This window comes from Uranotaenia lowii, chromosome 2, assembly GCF_029784155.1.
Source record: "Uranotaenia lowii strain MFRU-FL chromosome 2, ASM2978415v1, whole genome shotgun sequence".
NCBI classification, from domain to species: Eukaryota; Metazoa; Arthropoda; class Insecta; order Diptera; family Culicidae; genus Uranotaenia; species Uranotaenia lowii.
In genome coordinates this window covers 432,062,271-432,069,262 of record NC_073692.1, presented here as the reverse complement: position 1 = coordinate 432,069,262, position 6,992 = coordinate 432,062,271, and positions in this window count along the sequence as shown.

Genomic DNA, 6,992 nt, shown 5'->3' with positions numbered 1-6,992 from the left:
ATTGAATAGGAGATATCCGTTCTTTTTTATACTTCTGTCTCTGAATTTGTACCATCCAGGCATAAAATTTGAATCTGAAATAGATAGTTTGGGGATTGAAATTCCTTTCAGAATAAAATCAGAAAACACTTTAGTTGAGGGGTCTCGTTGTGAAAAAATGATTAGAATAAAAGAAAACTTACTGATATGCTAACAAGTATTGAAAATATTCCAAACAGCTCATACATGTACAAGTTTTACAATAAACAAGTTCACGTTTAAGAATGCATATATACATATATTTACTAATGAAAATTTGTAATTTAACGTATTTAGAGAAGGAAATAATTTACGATGTATTATGCACAAATTACGAAGAAATTGTTTTAAGTCGAACAGAGGCCCTTATTCTGCGCCGCGCATGAGGTGACGATTGTCACCTCACCTCGAGTCACCGTGAGATTTGTCACCTTATTCCCGGAGTCGATGTGGGTAAAGTGACAGAGGTTCACTCTAGGTGAGTGACCGAATGAACACATCTGTCAAAATGGTAGAATTCTGCTGGTGTTGTTTGGATTTTGCTCTCGCTTCGGATTTTCCGAAGTAAGTTTTTAGAATTTCGGGTTAGAATTTCGGTTCGAAAATGGCCATCATCGGATGGTACGGTTACAGCAAGCTGCTTCAGGAAGATAAACGGACGATTTGTGCGACGTAAGAGGAAATTTCGTTCATCAAAGCTAAGTTCGGATCTGGGTCATATTGCCGGGGAAAAAAATCAGATGCCGACGGCTGCTGCTCCAAAAACCCAGCGCACAAAAAGGCGGTGTTTGTTAAACATTTCCAAAGGTTTATCAGGTATGTAAAATAATTTGTGTTTTGTACCTGAAACTGTTCGATCATCCAAGAGAAGTTAAGTTTTTTTTTCGTTTTCAGTAATGGCGAATGCTGCCGGTTTGTATATTTTCCTCAACTGAAGTTACCCCCGTGGCATGTCGGAAGTTGTTTCGCCTGCCAGATAGGAGATCATGGAATGCCGAGCATTTATCGAAACCAACGAAATAGCAGCAGCAGCATCAGATTCAAACGACAAATTTCGGTCACATAAACCTAAATCAGGTTTCTTTGCATAGCATATTATTAAAAAGTGAAAATAAAATTAAAAGTACTATAATATTTGAATTCCAAAGTTTTCGTCATTTCATCGTTTTAACGGTTCGAAAAACAAACTTCAGTTAAATCTGAATTTTAGATTTCATTAGAAGATCATACTTTCCATTCAGTATTCCAATCCAAATTACATATTTGAGATAGCAATGAAAAAGTTTCAATATATTTAAAAATCATATTTGCTAATAAATTTGCTTAATTTTATTTCCAAAACTATCATTCATTAGTATAATTAACCATTTAGAGCCTAACATTGTGATTTACATAAATTCTCGATTAAATTTCTATCTCGTCACCACCTGAAAAGGTACCGACAATTGTCACCTAAAATCGTCACCCGAATGCGACGATTCTCACCCACGGTGACTACGAGAATAGGGTAAGAACTCACAAAGTTCATCCGAAGTGACGTTCCTCACCTAAACCGACTGCTGGAATAGAGTGACTTGGGTGACTCTACTATCGTCACGTCACTCGAGGCGCAGAATAAGGGCCAGAATAATCCTCAGGCAAACTGGAATCGGATTGTTAAATTATGAATAGAAGCTTGAGTGTAGCCTTTAGTGGATTATGTAATCCAAATCTGAATCTGAGAAATGAGCCCGAGAGGTAAGGTCGAAAATTGATATATTTTGTGGTAGATACAAATCTATTTCAAGACAAGGTCTGAAATCATAAAACAATTAACTCTAGAAACCTTTTTTCTTATCACTTAGATGTTGAATGTGATTTTAGATATCAATGCGTAAGTAAATATTGAGATCAATTCGATAGTCGAACTATAAGGAATTGGCATCCGTTTGGAGGTGCTAAAAGAGAGAATTAAGAAGTCTGGGTGGTCTGGGTTATGAATCGGTTTTGCTTCGAAACTCTGAAACCAGAAAAAAAGAACTAGTTTCAAGGTCGTCGTTTGGGTTCATTCATCAGTTCTAGTGCAGTTATTAGTAAGAGGATTATCTTGTATGAATTTTGATTTCTGTACCTCGTTCGAACAAGTAAAAACTCTGTCTTCTGTAAGAGGTTGTTCGACCGTATTGCTGAATATTTCCATAAATACCTATAAGAGTTGAAGATTTTGTATGCCTCTTGTTAATATAGTGATAACTGCTTATTTCTCTTATAGTGATTCGCTGAGTTTCGGAAAAGTTCCAGTGACTTCGAGGAAAAGTTTCTGAAGAGGCTGGAAAAAACGAAACAAGTTAACCGAATTATTGTTAATAAGACTTACTTGTGTGAATAGTTTTTGAATTTTTTGTCTTCCAAGATGAATTTTTTGCTTCGCGATTTGTTGGCTATACAGGGCAGCATCAAGGGGAATGTTTTCGGCTCACGGAAATACACACTAAATCGAATCAACTCACATTTTCAATTTTTAAAAAGTTCAGTTACAATATTGTGCGTAAAAACATAAACTTAGTTGAAACACCCGTATTCATAAAATTCTATCCTTGTGCTAGACAGCAACACATTTCAATAAATGCATAAATCACAGTATTAGTGCAAATTTTTCGGGGTAACTTTCTCTTGATAAATAAGTGAAAAGATTACAAGCGTAAATTATGCAAAAAGAATCAGTTTAGAAATTTTGCGATTCCTTTTATTTATTTCATGGGTTTCCATAGTTTATAAATTCCCAACAGAACAGAAGTATTTTCTAAAAAAGTTGAGTAACAAGGTTTCTATAAAGAAAAACCCAAAGATGGACGAAACAATAAATTCCACAAAATAGTATAAATAATAACTAGACAAAACAGTAAGTTCTAAATCTTTAGACCAATATTTAAGAAAAAAATGAAATGTGTTATGGAAGATGTATAAAAACCAAAATAATATTTCAATAAAACAATGACATAATTAACGTTTCTCGTATTTCGGTTTTAGAAAACATCAGCGCTTGTTGAAGATTAATTGTATTTCACTTTGTAATTAAAAAAAATATTTTGAAATTTTGACAAATAGTAGTGAACAAAATAATAATTACAGAAAAGATAAGAATAGCTATTGGTCATAACGGTACAGAAAGGGGGTAATGTAGTAAGTAAGACTAAGAGGGAAGTGACAGAGTAATAGCTAGTTAACGCTTTATGAGAATTCGTTATCATGTTTTAATAATTCCATTCGTTTCGGAAATGAGTAATTTTCTGCTGTAATAAGCATTTCCGATTTACCCAAATTTTGAATACATAGTACGAGCGTGTAATACAAAATAAACAAGATCATTCAGTTGAGTAATTTTGAAAGCAAAAGTCACGTTTCCAATCGATGCGAAATTCTGGTTGTGATTTGTGAAATTCGCGTTTTTAAATAATCAAAATGTCTAGTTTGTGTAGTGTTAGAGTGAATGTGACAAGAGGTCACTACAATCATGACTCGTGTTTAGAAGCTTGATATACAATTTGAAATCTGCTGCTGTGGTTTGTTGAAAAAAAATATTGCAAGTATATTTTTCGTTATTTTTACTGAATAACTCCGCGGTTTTGACCAAGTTTGCCCGGATATTGTCCGGATATCGGTTTGAACATTTTGAAATCAAATGCTGGATTTGGCCAGGTTTTTTGATAAAATTGGCTAGATTTGTCCGGTTGCGATACGTCCTGAAAAAAATTCAGGCAACCTTATTTTACACCCACCATTTTTTATGAGCTTGAATTGAATTACCCTCTTTGATAACTTTTTTTTTATCTTTTCCATGTGTTGTCTAGTGAACAACCAATGTATTAAGCTTGTAAACAAATTTTAACGATCTCTTTTCAAGATCTCCCCGTAGAATGGACTGTTGTTTTATTTTTTACTTAGAAATTTCTACAGGGTGACAAAAAAGTCCGGTCACACAAGAAAATCTCAATATTTCAAAGAATAAGAAGAGAATCTAAATCTGGCTTTCATAGCTTTATTCAGTAACTCATAAAGATACTTCACAGAAAATATCTCGGAATTACACCATCTTTTTCTGATCGAACCAGCTTCAGACCTCTCGGAAAGTCGTCGCAAGCGGCGCGCACGTGCTCCATCGGCATCTCGTCCCAGATTTCCGTGATAACTCGCTTGAATTGTTCCAAATTTGTTAATTTATAGACGTTCAGCTTCGACATGATGTATCCTTACACGAAATAATCCAGTGGATTCAGATCCAGAGACGACGGAGTCCATTCATTCTTCGAAATAAAATCGATCAAGTTTTCCTCACACCACGCCTGAACAACCTTTGCGGTGTGGGATGTGGCGCCGTCTTGCTGGAAGCAGGACTGATGTCTTATTTTGGAACCGGAAAAAGTTCAGCTTGTCCGTAGGAGCTTGCTGGAGGCTCACACTTCAAACTCGATCATTTTGGCGAATGACTGTTTGCTCCAAAACGAACAGTTTCTCGTCCGAAAAAATAATTTCGTCATGTGCGCGCCAAACCGAGCAGTAATAACAGCTGCCCTTAACTCTGCCATGGCTCACAACTCAATGTAAACAAACTGCACAGAAACGAAACTCAACCACTTTGGCCAGCAAAGTTAGCACTTTCATTTGACATATAGATGGCACCAGAGAGTTGCAACGTGTAGGCTACAGGCGACCCCAAAAAAGTGTGACAGGACTTTTTTGTCACCCTGTAAATAGATTTCTGCTGAAACCTTATAAAATACTTTTTTTGCATGTTTTCAATGTGCTTTTTAAGTTTTCTTATAATTGGATGATAGAATTGAACACATCGATGATCAATAATAACTTAAAGTTTCAAAATTGACAAATGAAATTGAATTGCACAAAACTAAAAACTTCAGATTAAATTACTACAAGTCTCGTGCGTTGGATTTGGTTTTAACCTTTTGCATAAAATGAACGTTTAATTGTCTAATTTCTATTTTAATTTAAATTCCTATACGGCAATCAAAGTGTTCAGATTGCAGCCTTGAACTTACAACCCTCAGTTTTATTATTTTTTCCCTATGAGGAGTTCCAAAAATATGAAAATGGTTGGTTCCTAAAAGCTGGAACATCAGTTTTCAGTCCAAATAGTTATTCAACTGAAGAAGTCAATTCATAATGAACATGAATTAATGTATCCATACTTTACACACTGCATATTCTAGTAGATTCTCAACCACTGTTCTTCTCAATATATTTCTAACAGGCAGGTAGTTTTTTTTATCCATAATGAAGGCTCATTATTGCAATCAAATGCCTCGCACCAGTACCACGTGCTTTGAAAAGTAGAAGGACAAAACACCCGCCACAAAAGGATGCCAAAACCAACACTCTGGAATTTGTCAAGAGACTTCAAGCCTCAGGCAACATAGATGAGGATGCTATCATGGTTTCATTTGATGTTTCAGCACTATTTCCAAGCGTTCCAGTTAAAGAAGCTTCTAATCTGTTAGAGGATTGGTTGCTTCAACAACATAGTGGCAGCGCTTGGAGACTCAAAGTGCGAAACTACAAGAAACTTGTTGACTTGTGTATGGGACAGACATATTTCAAGTTTAGGGATCTGTTTTATAGACAGACAAAAGGGGCTCCAATGGGAAACCCGTTGTCTCCGTTTCTTTGTGAACTGTTTATGGCTCATTTGGAAGAAACTCTTGAAAAGCAGGATTTACTACCCGAAAATGGTGGAGATACGTCGACGATATTTTCTGTGTAGTAAACAAAGATTTTCTTGAGGAACTTCTGACAGCCATTAATGGTTTACATAAGAATATCAAGTTCACTTGTGAAGTGGAAGAGGATAAGAAAATCCCTTTCCTGAACGTTCTTATAAAGAGAGAAGAAAATCTTTTCAATTTTGAGATTTACAGGAAACCAACCAATACTATGAGGGTTATCCCGAGCACCTCTAATCATTCATTCGGACATAAGATGGCCGCTTTCCATCATATGATCCACAGAATGAATTCGATTCCTCTCTCAAAAGAAGGTGAAGAAAAGGAACTTCAATATATCTTCCAAACGGCTAATAAGAATGGATATCAATCCAGTTCTATTCAAGCCATCATCAACAAAAAACAAAAAATTCTTCAGAGAAAATCCTTCACTACTTTAACTCCAATTCAAAACGAGTTTCAACGGAGATCGATGGAATTTAATAGCTTCAATGCTCTTGAATTACGATCCAAGTTAACAAAATTTGATATTGAATTGGTTTTCAGTAGTTCCAATAATCAATTGAAATCCATTTTAGGATCAACAAAAGATCCGGTGGAACTTCTGCATAGATTCGGTGTGTACAAGATCAGTTGTTCTGACTGTGATAAGGTATACATTGGACAAACAAAAAGGAAGTTAATAGATAGATTCGAAGAACATTTGGCAATTGCCAAATCAGATTCGAAGAAAAAAGTTCTTCCTTCACAGAATCCTAGATCTTCAGTAGCATTACACATCTGTGAAACAGGCCATTTGATCGATCAAGAAAATATTTCGTTACTTCGATCGTTGAACAGTAATTCGCTGAAGTTAGATGTAGCGGAAAGTATGGAAATTTTCAATCAAAATTCAGCTAATCTGTTGAACGGAGACAACGGACCAGGTCATAGTTGGCTGTTCAAGTTCTTAGGTAAGAAGAAATATAATTTACCTGACAACGCCCAAAATAGGGCGGGTAACAATAATAATCTACCTGACAACACCCAGAAAAGGGTAGGTAGGCCCAAGAAACTGACAACGGCACATTTGCCGAGCATTCGAAGGTTCTTTTTACCTACAAATAATTCAGAGCTACCTAGCTTGGACAATTTAAGGGAGGGAAATGATACACTTGCTTCAGTCGATAACCCACTGAGGATGCTAGCAAGTAGCTAGTGAAATACTAGTATTTGGGTCTTTCAAATACTGTAGCTGAATTCAAAGGAATCTTCGAC